The sequence below is a fragment of the Dromiciops gliroides genome, chromosome 2 (genome assembly GCF_019393635.1).
Source record: "Dromiciops gliroides isolate mDroGli1 chromosome 2, mDroGli1.pri, whole genome shotgun sequence".
NCBI classification, from domain to species: domain Eukaryota; kingdom Metazoa; phylum Chordata; class Mammalia; order Microbiotheria; family Microbiotheriidae; genus Dromiciops; species Dromiciops gliroides.
This window is the reverse complement of record NC_057862.1, coordinates 613399601-613418125: the sequence shown is the minus strand read 5'-3', so window position 1 is coordinate 613418125 and position 18525 is coordinate 613399601. Positions and strand designations below refer to the sequence as shown.

Here is an 18525-nt window from a genome sequence, read left to right as displayed (position 1 = left end):
TGACACATAACTAGCTGTGTAACCCTGGGCAAGTCACTTAACCCCCACTGCCCTGTAAAAAAAAAACAACAACAAAAAAAACAAGACTTTGAGTGACTAAGTCATTTTGGCTATTATAAATACACAAATTAAAATTAAGGACATATTAAGAAAGATGCTTTTTGCATCCAGAGAAAGAACTAATAAAGTTGGTATAGAATAATTTTACATATTTATCTCTATTTGTGTTTAATGGTAGCCTTCTCCAGGGCTATGGGAGGGGAGAGAAGAAAAAAAAAAAGAAAATTACTTGATAACTTTGTTGTATATTTGGAGGGAATAGCAAGTTGCACATGGTAGATTTATAGTTTCCTGTGCAATCATCTTTTTTCTTGTAATGTTATGGAAATGCTTGTTATGTTCATGAATTGAAAATAAAATACATTTTGAAAAATCAATAGCCACCAGCCCAAGCCTCTGTGGCTCATTGTCTAAATTTTGATGGCTTAGGATGAGTGTAAATAACAATTGTTTTCTGTTTGAGACATAAACTCCAAGGCTTTCCCCTCTCAGCTTGAAATTTTTGTAAGGGTGAATTAGGCCACCTTTGTCCAAGGTCTCAGCTAGTCCTTAGTCACTGAAAGGGTGTTGTCTTAGACAAACTGAGACCTGAAAAAGACCTTAATTTAGAAAGGTCAAGGTCACTCACTGCATTCTGAGCCGTCACCAGTCATCTTGATTTTTGTCCTACTACTGGACTCTGATGCCTCTGGAGGAGAAGTGAGGTTCGCAACTTTGAGCAGCTCTGCCTCACTTAAATCCAATTCATGAGCAAGTTGAGACATCATTGGTTCTCTTTGAAAATGAAGGATAAACAACGACAACTGAGGTCTAGAAAGAATAAGCAATTTCCCCAGGGTCATATAGGTATTAAGTGGTTAAAGTAGAATTTCAACCCATAATATCATAGGTTCATTGATATAAAACTTGAAGGGACCTCAAAGATGCATCTACCCCATTTTGTGTGGATAAAGAAACAGTCCCAGAGACCATAAGGAATTTGCCCATGGTTGTATAGGTATTATGTGATAAAACCAGAATTTGAACCTAGGTCTTCTGATTCTAAACTTAACACTTTCTCTTTCAAAGGGCTGCCTACCAATGCTAGTGTCACTTTCCAAGATATCGAATAAGCCATTTTAATACATAAAAAACTTTTCTCTAGCAATTTTTCTACATGAAAATAGATGTAATTGACTCTAATTTTTCCAAACTTCCTCAATCCCCTTCTATCCTAGGAATACTGATGACACTGCCCCCATCTTTATCTGTTTTATGAATATATTCCAAGTCTCAATGTGCTCTCTGGCTTCATAAATTTCAGAAATGTTGTTATAAAAAGAATACAATGCTCTAGGTCAATCACTTAAAACTTAAATTGAGGGATGTAGAATAATTGTTCCTATTAGGGAGAGGGAAGTCAGTCTGATACAGAAAGACGGGATCAAATTATAGTGAGAGGACCTGGGTTCAAATCCCTCTGTAATGTTGTCTCTTACTATCTATGTAAACTTGGACAAACAATTACACCTCCCTGGACCTCCATTCTTTTGTAAAATGAGGTGTTAGATTAGATGAGGTCTCTTCTAAAGACTCTTGCAGCATTAAGTCTATGATCTTATGATTTAAACATATCTACATCTGGATTATTAATAAATTGGGCACTGTCCCCCTCAATTTGTTGCTTTGAAAAGCTCTAAAGAGAAAGCTAAGGACTTTGTGTCATTCATTTGCCCATAAAGCTACCACTGCTAAAAGTATGTCACAGGCCTCTTTTTGCAAAAATGAAACCATATCCCTTCTAGTCTTTTGATAGCTTATACAATATACTGCTGCTGACAATTTGGCTTGTGGCATGGAAACCTTGTACTCCATTGAAGCATTTACCCAGGCATCAAATGAGAAATTTTGAGACAATCTACAAACCCTGAAGCCTATGTCCCTTCCCACACACCCCTTACCTCTATCCCACAATTTTGCTCCAAGACAAAATTAAAATGACTAGATGATTCCAGTTCTGTCAACCACATTTGTGGAATGCTTACTACGTAAGGGCCACTTTGCTTGGCACTGTGAGAGGACAGAATAATACACAACAGTCCCTGTTTGGAAAGGGTTGTGTACAGATTGTCCCAGAGTAACTAAAGTGTTTTGATTTCAGTGAGGAGGTGAAGGTGAAATACTTCCTGTTGCCTTGCATGATTGCCTGTGCTCAGAGGCTGTTTAAGTGACATCATCTACTACCCATCATGTGGATGCATTGCTCCCTTATTAACTTTTGTACAATTTCTTTTAATGTTTTGTTTCTCAATAGGACTTCAAAAATAGTAAGTCTAAAGAAAAAAAAAGACAAAGAAGGAAGGAAGAAAGAAAGAAAGAAGGAAGGAAGGAAGGAAGGAAGGAAGGAAGGAAGGAAGGAAGGAAGGAAGGAAGGAAGGAAGGAAGGAAAGAAATAAAATGAGGAATGAAGAGAGGGAGGGAGGAAGGGTGGGAGGGAAGAGAGGGGAGAAGGAAGAAAGGAAACAAGGAAGGAAGGGAAGGAAGGAATGAGGGGAAAAGGAAGGAAATATCACAAATGCATTATTCATTCTTGAAGAGTGATCTTAAAAAAAAAAAGTTGCCAGACTCACATATTTCTCAGTTGAAGATATCTGATTGGCAGGCCTTCCTTTTCACATATGTGCTAGTTTTTGAAGTGCTTACAATCTGCCATCATGACTCATGAAAATAGAAGCAGGGATAGAATCCTCAGATTTTTGAATTGGAAAGGACCTTAGAGGTCACAGACTCAGTCAGATTGTCACTTACTCAAAGTCACACAGGGCCAAAATCAATATTAGATCCAAGGACCTAGTTCCAATACTAAGATATTTAATATTTTGGTGATCTTGGGCTAAGTCACTTAACCTTTCTAGTTATTTTTCCTTATCTCTAAAATGGGGATGAAGGATTGGGATAGAGGTCTCCTAAGGTCTCTACTAAATCCATGATTCCCAAATTTTCATAGGCTAAAGGGCCTGAAATCCTTGAAGGACTACCCTTGAAGCATATAGGACTCCATTAGTCGTGAACGACCATGGATCAGCACCTCGAAGAGCCACAGGCCACAGTGTGGCTGTGCAGTCCAATACAGGAGCCACAGCTCCTGAGTGACTTATATAACCAGTAACTGCTGCACCCTGTGTTGTATCTACCCCATGAGGAATAGCTGGAGTGTCCTCTCCAGGGTCCTGGCCTGGGCAGATCAATTGGAAAACAAGCTGTTGCCCGTGCAGCAGGTTTTCCCTCTCGGTGACATTAGTGGATCCAAAGGAGAGGCAGAGCCAATACAGTTTGGCACCAGTGCCCCCGCTGGAGTTGCCAGAGGGATGTGATGTCCGACATCCAACTGCCTAAGGGACTCCGACTCCTGATTTTTCCTCGGGGTTAACTCCTGAAGCCTTCCCCATATATAGGTACAGCCACAAGGCAGCGGAGGTTTAAAATCAGGGTTGCCTTCCCCTAAGCGGGTTGCCTGCCAAGGCTAACGAGCCCCACCTGCCCGAAGCAACTGGTTTTAAGGCGCCAGTGACTCACCTTTGTCCCTTCTCCAGTTCGGCCACGAGAAGGCCAGGAGTTGGACTTCGGTTGTCAGAGGCTATTTGAGACGCACGCCATTGGAGTATTTTATAGAGGCAATGTTTATAATGATTTTATAGTGATAATGTTGTGAGCCCCTCATGTTAAAATCACCTTAGGATACTTAAAATATCTCTGATTCCTCATTGGATTCCTACATGAAGATGCCATTCTGTAGTCCATTCACTTCTTCCTCTTTAGGTAGAAATATCATTTTCAAACTAAACTAACCTACAATCTATATAAGCCCATGATTTGTATAGATATTCAAATACTGCTGTAATGTTGCACGGCCTTTTGAACAAGCCCAGTTTGACTAATATGGAATCTATCATATCCTTTCCCACATGGGTGGGGGTAGCTTCCTGGATTGACTGTCTGCATCTTTAAAAGTGGAAAGACTGAGTAGTTTGCTCCCTTTTAGACAACACCTCTCTTTTTGCCATCTTTTTGGCCGCACTCTTTTTGGTGACTACTATCTTCTGGGTGCTATGTGCTGTTCCCAGAATGGATGTCATGAACTAAACTGGTGTGAAGGGAGATAATTTCCTTACCTTCCTTACCTTTTTGATCCTGACTCCAAGAATTGGGCCTGGGGGTGTTTGTGTCTGTGTTGTTGTTATTTGTCCTCAGTTTCACGTGCTGAGGTAATCCTCATAGGACCAAGAGTTCAAACCATGGTTACTTTGGAGTCAGGATGGCATGTTGAATAGTAGAGCATCTATGCATACCAGACTGGATCTCAGGAAGTTCTGTCCTTCTCAGGAAGTCCTGACAAACAAGAGTGACTAGGAATCAATATTGAAGGAAGAGCTGAAACTTAAAACTTGAGGAAAACTCTAAGAAGACTGGAGAGACTAGGACTTTTCCATTCTCACTAATTCATCCTTGCCCCTAATGTAGATATGGGGCATTGATCTTCACCAATAAGGAGAAAGTCCCATATGGGTGGGGTTTGGGACTGGGATTACATTATATATAGGACTATTGGTGGTGTTATTTAACAATTGGCTAACTGTATTTTGCTAGCTGACCATTTTTATTGAGTAATTCATTGGTGTTTGACTCTTCATGATCCCATGGACCTTACTATCCATGGAGTTTTCTTGGCAAAGATACTAGAATGGTTTGTCATTTTCTTCTGCAGTGGATTAAGGCAAACAGAGGTTAAGTGACTTGCGCTGGGTCACACAGCTACTAAAGTGTATGAGGGCAGATTTGAGCTCTGGTTTCCCTAACTCTAGGCTTGATTTTCTATCCACTGTATCACCTAGCTGCATTCTAGAGTGAACAGAGGTTAAGTGACTTGCCCAAGATCACACAGCTAGTAAAGGTTGGAGGCCAGATTTGAACTCAGACTTTCCTGACTCCAGGCCCAGTGCTATTATTGAACCATTTAATTGCCCATACTTATTTCTTATTATGAATTGATTGGATTATACTAGGAATATGCATGTACTTTTGAAATATGTATGTATGTATATTTCTTGTATATAGTTAGGCATGTTGTCACTGTAGTATCTTTGAAATTCTATGTGTCATGTTTACTGCATGTACTGTTTATGTGCATTCATTTTATTTTAGTTTCAATGGTACTGAAGTTTGATTATTTAGGATGCTAGGAAAATCATCCTTGTATAAAGAAAATCATCCTTGTATAAAGAAGCACTGATGTTTATGTTTATACTATATATTTATAGGTTTTGGATTTGTCACAGCTGACCTTTGCAAGGGACTGCAAAGAGCATCAGCCATCAAAGTACTTTATATAGGACTCTCTCTCTTTATTGGTGGAGATCAATACACCATACCTGCATCAGGAGTGAGGTAGAGCTGGTGAGAGTTGGAAAGCTCTAACCTATTATTCTGTGTTTTCAGTCTCCTTGGAGTTCTCCTCAAGGTTCAAGTCTTCCTGAAGCTTTAACCAGGCCCTAGTCCTAGTCACATTGGTTTCTCAGGGTTTCCATGCCATCCTGGCCTTCTGCTACACCCTTCCACCTGCAACCCTTGGTCCAAGGTCGTCATGGCTCAAACTTCTGGTCCTGTGGGCATGAGTCCACGTGAAACTTCTGGCATCTGAAACTGAGGAGAACCAACACAGAACAGAAGCAAACACCCTCCAGGCTATTTATCAGATATTCAATAAAAAAGAGATAAACAAGGGAAGGGAAGTTCCTCTGCTCTCCTATTTTCATTTCATGGTGTTCATTCTGGGTGCAACAGATAGGAGTTACAGAAATGAGTACAGCCAAAAAGATGTCAGATAGAGAGGTGCTACCGAGAACGGGGTGCAGTAGTCTCCATATTAGCCAAACCAGGCATGCTCAAAGGACCTCTGTGTCTTCCGTGATCCATTGATAGTGTCCTTGCTGTTGAATTCCAAACATTTTTACTTGCTTTGTATTTTGGTTTAGGCAAAGGCTATGTTTAATAAAAACAAAATAAAACAAAGCAAAACAAAACAAAAAAACTTCCATTCACTCTATAGAACATCATAGAAAGTAATTCAAACTGTCCAGAAGAAAAACTGATCTAAGTCTTGGATCATGAAGCCTGAAACAAGGGAAGATACATACAAGGCAATAATAGTTATAACTCTTTTAGTAACCACCAATACACACTTAGCCTTACAACTAGAACTCTCTGGGAACTTTCCAAGGCTCAGTTTCCTTGTCTGTGAAATGTACTAGTTACAGTGCTTATAATATCTGCCTTACAGGGCTAGTAGCATCATCAAATCTTACAATGTAAACAAAGAACTTAGTAACTCTAAAGCACTAGTTGCATGGAAGCTTTTATCAGTCATCATAATCACAACAATGTACTTTCATTGTAGCATTGGTTTTTTCATATATTCATCCTGTATCTGTATTACTCTTGACTTCTTTGCATTACTTACAGGACCTCATACAATTCAATATCCATAAATGCTTCATGACTGTTTAATTGATTGATTTAAAGGCCTTAGTATTAATATTTTTACCTTCTGCATAAATTTGAATAATAGAGTATGTATGCTGATTGTGCATGATGTTCTTGGTATCAAAAATGCATATAACAGTGAAAATTATAACTTATTACAGTGAAATAATTAATATAAAAAATATTGGTTGACTGGTATAATAAGAACTTGAGGAAATAATTCTATAGTTTTAGGAAAGAAAATGAATTCATAGATTTGGGGCTAGAAAAGACCTTAGAAGTCAAATATTCTAACCCTCTCTTTTTATAAATGGGGAAACTGAGGTCCTGAGCAGTCAAATTATTTATTCAGGGTCACACAGGTAGGAGTCCATTTTGAAAAATAACTCTTCTGGCAACAAAATCCATGTGCTTTTCTCTTGACCAATTTTCTTTACATAAAACACCAAATTACCCAACATTCTCTGTCCCTTCCCTCCCCTTTTCTTTCCCACACAGGATTCTGCACAAAACCATAACTAGAAATTTTTTTGTGCCTCAATAACATGACCTGGGTGAGTTGCATGAAAGCTTTTTGACCCTTTTCCATGGTGGAAAGGAGGGGAAAAGCCCATGGGAATCAGGATGTTATTAAGTAAACTGCCATCAGGGTGGAGGTGGGATGTGGGGGGTGGGGAAGTCTGTCTATTAATTCTAGAAGCTTCATGTCTTGTATTTCATAATCTGTCCTGACTACAGTCACATCCATTGACTGTAAGTGTAAAATTGGGCCAACATTCTTTTCTTTACTTCTTTTTTTTTTGTGGGGCAATGGGGGTTAAGTGACTTGTCCAGGGTCACACAGCTAGTAAGTGTCAAGTGTCTGAGGCTGAATTTGAACTCAGGTACTCCTGAATCCAGGGCCAGTGCTTTATCCACTGTGCTACCTAGCCACCCCAACATTCTTTTCAAAAAAGATTTCTGGATATGGGAGGAATTCACTCTTGTCCATCATTGGTTAGCTTTCTATTTTAATCAATTATTCATTCTAACCAGGCAGAATTCTGTACTTTTCATGCTGAATTTGTTGTCAACGCCTGCTAAATCTCATATCCCAGAGCAGAGCTTTTTTATAATTATTTTTTTTGGCCAGGTCACTGAGGGTTAAGTGACTTGCCCAGGGTCACACAGCTAGTAAGAGTCAAGTTTCTGAGGCCGGATTTGAATTCAGGTCCTCCTGAATCCAGGGCCAATCCTTTATCCATTACACTACCTAGCTGCCCCCAGAGCAGAGCTTCTTACACTGTGGGTTGTGACCTCATGTGTGGTTATACAACTTAATGCGGGGACTGTGCAAAACTTGGCAACAGTAAATGCTTATGCATACCTATTTTATATACCTATATAGCTGGGCTTGCATAAACATTTCTCTGGTGAAAAGAGGTCATGAATGGAAAAATGGAGAGCAAAGTCTCAAACACGATATCTTTGTCATTTAGTTTCCACTTCTCTCTTTTTTAAAAACCCAGATCAAATTTTCACTATCCCCAACAATCAGCGATTTGCTACTTGCCTATTTGATAAAAACCCCACAGAAGCCAGAATCTCTGAATCACAAAAGAAAACAATTATAATCAGTAAAAATCAGTCTTAAGGAGGATCTATAGGGACGATGCAAATACTGATTTTTGCTCTGCTATATTTACTGCCCCAATTGGAAATTCCAAAGGTATATTTCCTCACTTTCCTGCTGTCCTTAGATTCCCTGGCTACCTGTGGAATAGAAATGTCAGTGTCAGAGATTGAACAGGCCATCTGAAAATAGGACCTTGGCTCTTTTCCATACTTTATAATTAGTTCAGTTTTAGATAAGAGGGAACGTTTCTAATTAACCCTTCAGAAGCTCAGAAGCAAGTCCATTAGTTGAAATTTCAGGAGACAAGTCTTCCAGAAATTTAATGAATGATCCCTGAGTAATCTCATGATTTTATAGCCATAATTGCCCATGTAGATGAAGCCAGAAGACTACAATAAAATTAATGACATGTTCTTTTTTCTTGAATAACAAAGGTAATTGAAGAAAATATTAGTTTGTAGAGGAACTAGGAGGCGGTTCATTTACATATCCTGAATTTATTGGATTAATACTAACCTTTAACTTCAATTGGTGGTTTGAATCTGGCTTAATACCATATGAAACTATGTTTTTTCTCCCATTCTCTACAGAGGCAAGTCAATTAAAGTGTGTTTTCTATTCTCCAAAATGGTTAAGATAGTGTTGGTATTTTTTAAATATGCTTGCGAATTAATATCTGAATTCTATTTAAATATTCATTTGAAAATGTACGAATCATAATTAGTTTACATTTATCTGGTACTTTTAGTTAAAGCTTTTCATATAAAATCTAATGGGATCCTCACAATTTTTTGAACTACTATAGTTATTTTATAGATGAGGAAATTCAGGGTGATAGAGGTTGAATAATTTGTCCAGGGGCACACAACTCAACAGGATTTCAAATCAGGTCTTTCTTAGTACTAAGTCCGGTACTCTGCACAATACTAGAAAATCTCTGAAATGAAAATGAATAGCAGTGTTTTCATCCAATGTGCTACTGAACTGACAGGTTTAAAATTTTAATTCGTGATCCTATTTAAACCTTCCATTCAGAACCAATGCTGTCTCCCCTCATGCACTGTTTCTGTCTTTATTCAAACAGCCACACTACTGGCTCCTTCTAACATTTTTTTTTTCTTTTGGCCATCTGTCTGTGATACCACAGAATCCATTCTATTAGTTGGTGAACCATGTAAGTGATAGTTTTTCCTTGCTAGGAATCCTACTAAGCACATTTTCACTGGCTTCCTTACAGTTCCTCACATGTGACATGACAATTCTCAACTCCGAATTTCCAGTGGCTGTGCCCAGTGAATGGAATGCTCTTCTTTCTTACCTCTGGTTCCTAGCTTAACCTGGTTTCCTTCAAGATGCAGCACAAGCTTCTCCTTCTGCATGAAGACTACCCTTTTTTTCCTCTACTGCTGGTTCATTGCCTCTAAGATTATCTTGTATTTATCTACACTGTGTCTCTATTTTTATGTACATACTTATTTGCTTTTTGATCACCTATGATACCATGGAATCCATTCTATTGGTTGAAGAGTCACCTAAGCTAAATATTTCTGCATTAAAAATCTTGCCAAGCATATTTTCCAAGCATAAGGGATTTTCCCCATGAGAATAGAAGCTCCTTGAGAACAGAAATCATGGTTTTTTTGTTTTTTTTTTTTTACCATTTTTGTTTCCCTTGTATTTAGCACAGTGCAGAGCACATAGTAAGTATTTAATACTATCATGTTTATTGAATGACTGATATTTTTTTTCTTTCTTTTTTGTGGGGCAATGAAGGTTAAGTGATTCCCAGGGTCACACAGCTAGTAAGTGTCAAGTGTCTGAGGCCGAATTTGAACTCAGGTCCTCTTGAATCCAGGGCCGGTGCTTTATCCACTGTGCCACCTAGCTGTCCCCATGACTGATATTGCTAATGATAACCTGCCTCCAAATCCTTCAAGAGTTTATTGGCCCCAGATAACTTCATTTTTGATACATTTAATTTATTAAATGTATCATCTTTACTCTTTTCTTTTACCTGGCTTCATCAAAGTGAGTGCCTTTTTTTTTTTCTTCTAAGGAAACCTCCAAGAAATGGAGCATATTCCCTCTTAAGAAACCCTGGCACAATAAGGAATAATGAATATGGGAGAAGAAGGGTATTCAAGATTCTTTCTTCTGTACATAGATTATAAATGAGGAAGGCAGGGAAAGCTTTTTTTAAGCAGGGGGGCAGGGCAATGAGGCTTAAGTGACTTGCCCAGGGTCACACAGCTAGTAAATGTCAAGTTTCTGAAGCTGGATTTGAATTCAGATCCTCCTGAATCCAGGGCTGATGCTTTATCCACTGTGCCATCTAGCTGCCCCCACTCTTTTTTAGTTTTATAAGTGTATTTTATTAATTTTCATTCACTTTTGCACACTAAATTAGTGGCCACCTTTGATTCCCATAATTAAATGTATATTTTCCCACATAATATTCAGGGTGCTTAATGTACTATGACTTGAACATCTAAGTATAACTAAGATTTTTGTTGAGGATAAAGATAAAAAATAGGTTTCTTTTTTATCATTTTAGATTCACAATTGCATGTGAAATATTTCCCCAAGGTTAATTTAACTTTACATTTCTATGGAACATATTAATCACATTTTAAATGAGTCAAGATTGTAAAGATCCTTGAGTCCATGTCATATGAGGATTGGTTGAAAAAAAAAACTAGGACTGCCTGGAGAATAGAGTACTCAAAGGGAACATAATAGCTTACTTCAGGCTTTAGAAGGTTTATCATGTAGAAGAGGGACTAACCTCATTCTGTGGGATCTCTGAGAGCTGGGCTAGGAGCAATGAATGGAAATTGCAAATTGGCAAATTTAGACAATGTTAGAAAAACAAAGAATCTCAAAACCAAAATACAAATAAAACTCCTTTCTAACCAGTAGAGTTATCCCTAAATAGATTAGACTATATTGGGATTTGGTAGGTTTCTCCTCATTGGAAGTCTTCAAGAAGAGTGTGAATTTCCCTTTCTTGGACATATTATAGTAGGGGTTCCTTTTCATTTGAGTTGGACTTGATGGGCATCAAGGTTCCTTCCAATGCCATAATTCTATGATTCAGTGTTCAGGGTCTACAAATCTTCTTTGCTATAAAGCAGTGATCAGTATGGAGAAAATTTCTTGTAACCAAGAAATTTTGTAGTCAAGAAATCAATGAATATTTTAAGAAATCAATGAATATCCACCTGGCCTATGATCATATAATAATAAATCAGCATTTATTTAGTGCCTGCTATATGCAAGGTATTGTGCCCTCAAGTAATTTACCTTGCACATAGCAGGCACTAAATAAATGTTGATTTATTAATTGATTGACTAATGATAAAAATAACTGAAATTTGGCTAGAGTTGAAAGGGCCCTGATTTGTCATCTAGTCTAATATTCCACTCAATTTAAGAATCTCCTCAGAGGTATTTCTCTCTCTCTTTTTTTTTTCAGGGCAATGAGGGTTAAGTGACTTCTCCAAGGTCATACATCTAGTGTCCAGTGTCTGAGGTCAAATTTGAACTCAGGTCTTCTGAATTCAGGGCTGGTGCTTTATGCTCTACACCACCTACCTGCCCCTAAGAGGTATTCCTAATACATATTCATCCAGGATTTGCTTGTATACTTTCACTGCCAGGTACCTCAACAATTCAATTCAACAAACTATTATTAAGCACTTATTATGTAGAAGACACTATTTAAGGTACTGAAGAGACAAAGACAAAAACAAAATAGTCTAAGGAGCTTACATTCTAAACCTAACATCTCATGAATCATCCATTTCCATTTTTGGAAAGCTTGAATTGTGGAAAAATGCTTACTAACATTGAGCTGAAATCTGAGATGATATTTCTTTATAGGCTCCCAATCGTTTTTCTTTCTTAGAATTTTGGCTAGTGTTTGTTCTGGAGAGAACACCTTCTTGTCCTCTATGTAGGTGTGTGTGAGTGTGATAAACTAAAGTGTTGTTCCATGGTTTTCAGTTGTGTCCAACTCTTCATGACCCAATTTCGGGTTTTCTTGGCAAAGATACTATAGTGGTTTGCCATTTTCTTATCCAGCTCATTTTACACATGAAGAAATTGAGGTAAACAGGGTTAAGTGACTTGCCCAGGGTCACACAGCTAGTAAGTGTCAAGTGTCTGAGGCCGGATTTGAACTCACAAAGATGAGTCTTCCTGACTCTAGGCCTAGTACTCTACCCACTGTACTACCGAGCTGCCCTTAAACTCAAAGACCCTTGTCAATCAGCTCAATAGATAAATGTTTCTAAAATTTCTGATATTTATTACAAAAGAAGAAAAGGGAAAGATGCAAAATATGAATTCCTTAAACTACTGTTGCTACCCAGACTTAATGAGCTCTTTCAAGGTGGTGACTTGGACGTTGTAATAAAACAATATAACATTACATTTAATAGCTACAGCTGAGAGCTATAATGTCATATGTACATATTTTATGCCTTCTGATAATTGGGATCAGTACCCATCTTTGAAGGATATTTTATCAAACAATCTATGTATCAGCTGTCATCTATCTGTTAAGAAGACTTCTCTGTCAACAGAAAATTATATTAATCACATGATTTATATTTATATTTCTGGTAAGGACCACAATCTCCAGCTTTCTCTATGTTTTTTTTAAATCCCATAAATAAATTCCTGATCACATTTTTCTCTCATTGCTGCTGATTAGTGTGGCCTATAGGCAAAGGCATTTGGTAGATCAGAAAATCCATTTCCACACCAACTCTGCTCTTATCTGGTCTGCTTCCCCCTTTATTTGCTTAAATAACTCACACTTATCTCCTGGAAATGGGGAATTTGCTTGGAAAGATACTGGTATTAATAAAATCCTGAAAGTCAAGAAAGGCCATGCCATCTTTTGAATGAAGATATTTGAAGTGTTCTCGTAAGTTCTCACTAGTCAGTTAGGAAGATCTTCAAAGATTCAAACTAAAAAAAAAAAATGAATCTGTTTCCCTATTTTTCCAAGTCTAGAAGCACAGTGACCACATATGGGCCTAATTCTAATACTGTTCAACGAAGAATCTTTTATCTGTCCTATTGTGGCATTTTTTTTTCTTAAACTGAGTCAGTTCACCACTCCTTAGATAGGACTAAGGACTTGTCACCAGACTCAACACATTGGTGCTAGATTTAGGGTGGATATCTGGCTGACTTTAGCCTAGTGAAGCTCAGACCTTTGAACATCAGCCTCATCATCGCAGTATTGTAGTGATCATAGGTGATTATAGGTGTGAGCCACCACACCCAACTGAAACCTTACTTTCAATTACCCCAATAATTTTTATTTTCTTTGAGATCCTCAAACCCCCATAACATATTCACATTTAAAAAATAAGAACAGTGAATATGTTGATTGCTGATTCTATTTTCTTTTCTGTCTTTGGATTAGAAAATTATTTTCAACCACTGTTATACCCTGGTAATTATTCTACATCCCTTAAGAACATGTAGAAGACTTCACTGAGCAAATTTGAAGAGGACCCATGTGAAATTATGGAAGACCGGTTTCCTTTCAACACCCATAATGTCCATGGTTGCCTTCAAATGAACTTGGAACAAGACAGAAAAAGCCAGGTAGGGCTATGACCTCCATCCTTGTTCTTTTGTTTTACAGTCCTTACTTTTCTATACAACTATGGTGCAGACAAAATTGCTGCTCTCCTGAGATGAAAAATAAAACCTATTTTCTTCAGTCTCAGGGAGCCCTGTATTTTATTCCATTCAATTCCCCAACCCTGAAAGCCTAGCATTACCCTTTCTATAGAAAGAATATTCTATTATGTCTGGGAGGTCAATACCCAAATGAGGGTAGTAGTCATGGGAAAATACTCCCTTTCCCAGGGGGCTAAAAGCATGTGTCCTGGTAACTAATCCAGGCTGATTGTGCCCAGAAAATGGAAGATCTTTTTGAGCCAGTTTTAACTTTTTAACCTCTTGCATTTGTTTTAAGAATCACAGAATATTTCCTCAAGGTCTTGATTTTTCTTTTTCTTTTTTTTTTACATTGGGTTCTCAATGCAGTTATTTCTTTTCTAAATATATGATGCATTCATTAATTCAATACAAATTTATTAAGCATCTGCAACTTGCCAGACATTATACAAGGTGCTATAGACAGACAGATAAAAAGAGAAATTGTTGCTTATAAAGAGGTAGGGAAAACAAGAAGTATATAAATCAGCTGAAACAAATAGAGAGGTGGACAGAAATAGGTAGATAGATTTAGTCATATGGAAAGTCAGAGATACAGATAGATAGATAGATAGATAGATAGATAGATAGATAGATAGATAGATAGATAGATAGATAGATAGATAGATAGATAAGTAAATAGTGAATACAGATTAATATGAGAGGCTTGGAGAAATAACAGCTGAGAGAAACCAGAAAAGCCCCATGTAATAGGAAGGAACCAGAATCTATCCTTTAGGGAAGCTAGGAATTTTGGAGGGGTATATGAGGTAGGAGCACATTCTAGGTATGAAGGGTAGCCTGTGCAAAGCCACGGAAATTGGAGCTGATATGCTGTGTCCATGAAACAGTAGGCCAGTTAGAATGGAAAGTAGAATTTATGGACTAATGTAAAATAAGCCTGGAAAGGTAGACTGGAATACCTTGTGAAAAACTTCCCCTGCTAAACAGAGGAGTTTATATTTCATCCTAGAGGTGATAGATAGATCCCCGAGGAGTGAGGGTACATGGTCAGAGATACCTGGTTCACATTCTTGGTACATGAACACAATCATTAATGAATGCTAAAGCAGTTTGGAGTAGAAAGACTGAGAAGACAGAATGGTATTTGTCAGGAATGTTCTTCCTTAAATGTTTGAGTTATAAAAAGCAGTGTGCCAATCTGTACTACTTACATCCCTTTCCTGAAGTTTTACTGTTTCCTAAAGAAAAACTGGGAGCAGACGTTCGCCATGTTGAGAGCACACTTGAAATGCATTTGGCAGTAGGCAAAGGCTAGAGCAGCAGATGATGTCATCTATGCATTGCATCTGTTCCCGAATACCAACGGCATCGTTTCTATGAGCCTTTTCCATATTGAAAATTGCAAAGGTTCCCGCTGTGCTGTTCCTTTTGGAAAGTTGGCTGGTATGGAGTGTTTAATTAAGTATTTTCAAACCATCCTTTTGTAGGCCTGTTCCACTTTAGCTAAAGTTATGACAGCTTGTCACTGTTAGTTTAAAAAAAGGATGCATAGTTTATTCTTTTTTTCACAAGCATAAAAGATTAGTATTTTTAAATGAAATAAAATAGCAGATCTCAGAGATGCAGAAAGGGTGAGCTGGAATGTGTGTCCATGTAGGAAGGATCTAAATAAAATGGCTTGTTGCTTTAAAATAATGATCAGGCTGTGAAAATATCATCCATTAGTGTTACAGCTATAAATATAGTTTTATCTTAATAAAGATGATTCATTTTTATATCTTTAAAAGAGCTACAATGACATGTAACTTTCCCATGCTGCAACTCTCTTTGCCGTAAGCATGAACTAAAGATACCACTAATTTGGAAAACTTACACATCTTAAGTGTGGCCAAAGGTAATTTCACTTTCAAAGGCATATAATACATTCAATAGATATCTTTTAAAATAGTATTTCACCTTGGTTTTCCTTCCTTCCCAGCACTAACTAGAGATCAAGGAAGAAAAGTTACCTTCAATTTATTTTTATTTCCTCTCAAGCCCCACTGTTTATGAGTGAACAATTATAAGAGCTTATTCAGGTCTTATTTGAATCAAAGAAATATTTCCCCCTTAATGTAAATCTTGACTTTGAATTTATTCTCCTTGCAAAATATTATTTCATCAATCCCTGACAAAGCAAGCATATACTTCGATCACCTTCATTTTTTCTCCTTGACTTTGATGAGAGTTACATAGGATGTCATAGGAGTCAATACTTTCCAAATACGGTTTCACAATCCAATCATCACATCGGAAGGACTAGTTTTAGAACTGACATATGTAAATTAGCTGAATCACCCTGGTTAATCTAGACAATACATTTGTAGGGACGCTGCATGATTGAGGTTGCAGATCTGCAGGGGATTGCACTTAACGCCTTCAATAAATGTAATCATTTTTTGCATTCAGCCACAAGAGTTGCCTTTGTAACACCCCTAATGACAAAATAAATAAAATCCCCGGGATATTTTCTTCTCTATCTCTTTTCTTCCTGAAAACATTCAGTTGGAAGGAATGCAGTTGAGAGAAGGCCAGTGCACACAGCTGGCTTCAGCAATTTCAACTTTCGCAATGCTACGTCTGTAAAGGCAGCCCAAGAATCTTTGAACAGGATGTAATCAACCTCAGATCTACAGAGAGCCACTTTGAAAATGATTTCGGCTGCCAAAAAAAAATAATGTCCTTTACAAGCAGCTCTTCCTATGTCCAATTAAGCAATAGCCAGACATGTTAGAGAGGAAGAAAAGCTCCTGTAGGGGAAGACAGAAGCGATGTGAGGGAGATAGAGACCTGGTGCACCCCACCCAAAGGAAAACAGAAAGAATGTTCAGAGAACCCTAAAGAAAACATGAATTCATTCCAAAAGGCCTAACGAATGTGAAGAGATTCCTATCAACCAGTTCCACCATCCAAATGGTAAGTAACCCAGGACAAAGGAGGTTTACTTGGCACCATTTGTCTTCTGTCACTTTGCTTGTCAATCCCAGTTGCTCTTTCTCCACATTGTTATAAAGGACCCTGATTTTTGTTATTTCAAAATCCTTACTAGCAGTTTTCCTTGGGGGAGGGGAGGGAAAGGGAGTCGGGAGGATGGAGAATCACAGAAAACAACCATTAGACAAGTTTTGGTGGTAAATATGCAAGCAATGCATTCACTTACCTCTGTCCTATCTCTGCAACTCAGCCTTGGGCTAGATGGGAAAAAAAAGAGACCCAGTAGAATAGCTTCTCTAAATTTACCAGCAAGAAGGGACCTGGGATGCTTGTCCTTTAAGTGTCTCTAAACATGGTTTGCATAGCTGGATCTCGGCTTATCTGTACTTTTCTGCTTTCGCTTCCATACATGGGTCTGTTCCCAACAGTAACTCCAAGCTGTCGAAAAGGAGTTATCTGGCAGCCTTTAGCTTCAGCCAACACATGAATAGTAACATATAGCTGTATGGGCTTGTGTGCATAGACATTTACATATGTAGCCCACACATATGTATATATGTACGTGTATCTGTGCACACATACCAACACCTTTTGGCTTAACCTTTTTCTCACCCTGGCATCCTGTCATGGTGACTTTTTTGAATGAATTTGAGATGCTGAAGTAGAAACAACGCAGAATTTGGATGCAGGAAATCTGAGTTCAAATCCTGGCTCTTTCATTTACTACCTATATAACCTCAAACAAATTGGTTAAGCTCTCTAGACCTCACCTTCTTTCAGCTATAACCTGAGATCCTCTGATAGGGCTCCTTTTCAGATTTTATGCATAACTTAATTATTCTTGATTTTTCCATGCATTTCTGGGGAATTTTTTTTTTAGAGAATTACAAGGATTTTGAAATGATGTTATTTAATCACTAATTTCATTTCTTTACCAAAAAAAAAAAAACTTCATGAGGGGAGAAAGGAAAGAATAACACCACCCCCACATTAGCCCCAAATAAAATTGATCTGATTTTTATCTCTGTTTTTATTTGCAAGATAGTTATAATTGTACAAACTGATTAATTTATTATCAATTAACTAATTATTAATTTATCATTGATCCACAGATATTTTTTAGTTTTCTACGCTGTGGCAAGCACCATACTAAGTGCTGAAGTTTTAGGGGAAAAACATTTAGAAAAAAACAAGGATATACAAAAGATAAAGTAAATACAAGGTAATTTTTTGAGTTGGGATGGTGATCAGGAAAGACATCCTATAAAAGATGGTGCTTGACCAGTTTTGAAGGGAACAAAGTATTCTTAAGATGTGGAGGTGACTATATTCAAGACAGCTGGTGGTGAAATGGATTAGAGTACTAGACTTGGAGTCAGGAACACCTGAGATGAAATCTGTTCTCAGACTACGACTAGCTGTGTGACCTTGGGCAAGTCACTTAACTGTTTGCCTCAGTTTCCTCAATTGTAAAATAAGGTTAATAATGGCCTCTATTTCATAGAGTTGTGAGAATTTAATGAGATATTTATAAAAAAATTGCTTGTCATGGTGCCTGCCACATATTAGGTGCTGCAAAAAAGAGTTTATTCATCCTTACCTTAAAACAGAAGAAAGATGGAGGGTCAAATATGAAGAACAGCAAGGACAGT

General features: G+C 37.7%; 1 protein-coding gene across 1 annotated transcript in view; it reads right to left on the bottom strand.

Annotated features, from left to right (window-relative positions):
- Window positions 1-17219, bottom strand: part of SLC8A1 (solute carrier family 8 member A1) — a 519883-nt gene extending 502664 nt beyond the window's left edge. Inside the window, exon 1 of the mRNA XM_043983113.1 lies at window positions 17100-17219. The gene's annotated coding sequence lies outside the window, so the exon portion shown is untranslated. The remainder of the gene's footprint in view (window positions 1-17099) is intronic.
- Window positions 17220-18525: the final 1306 nt, after the last annotated feature.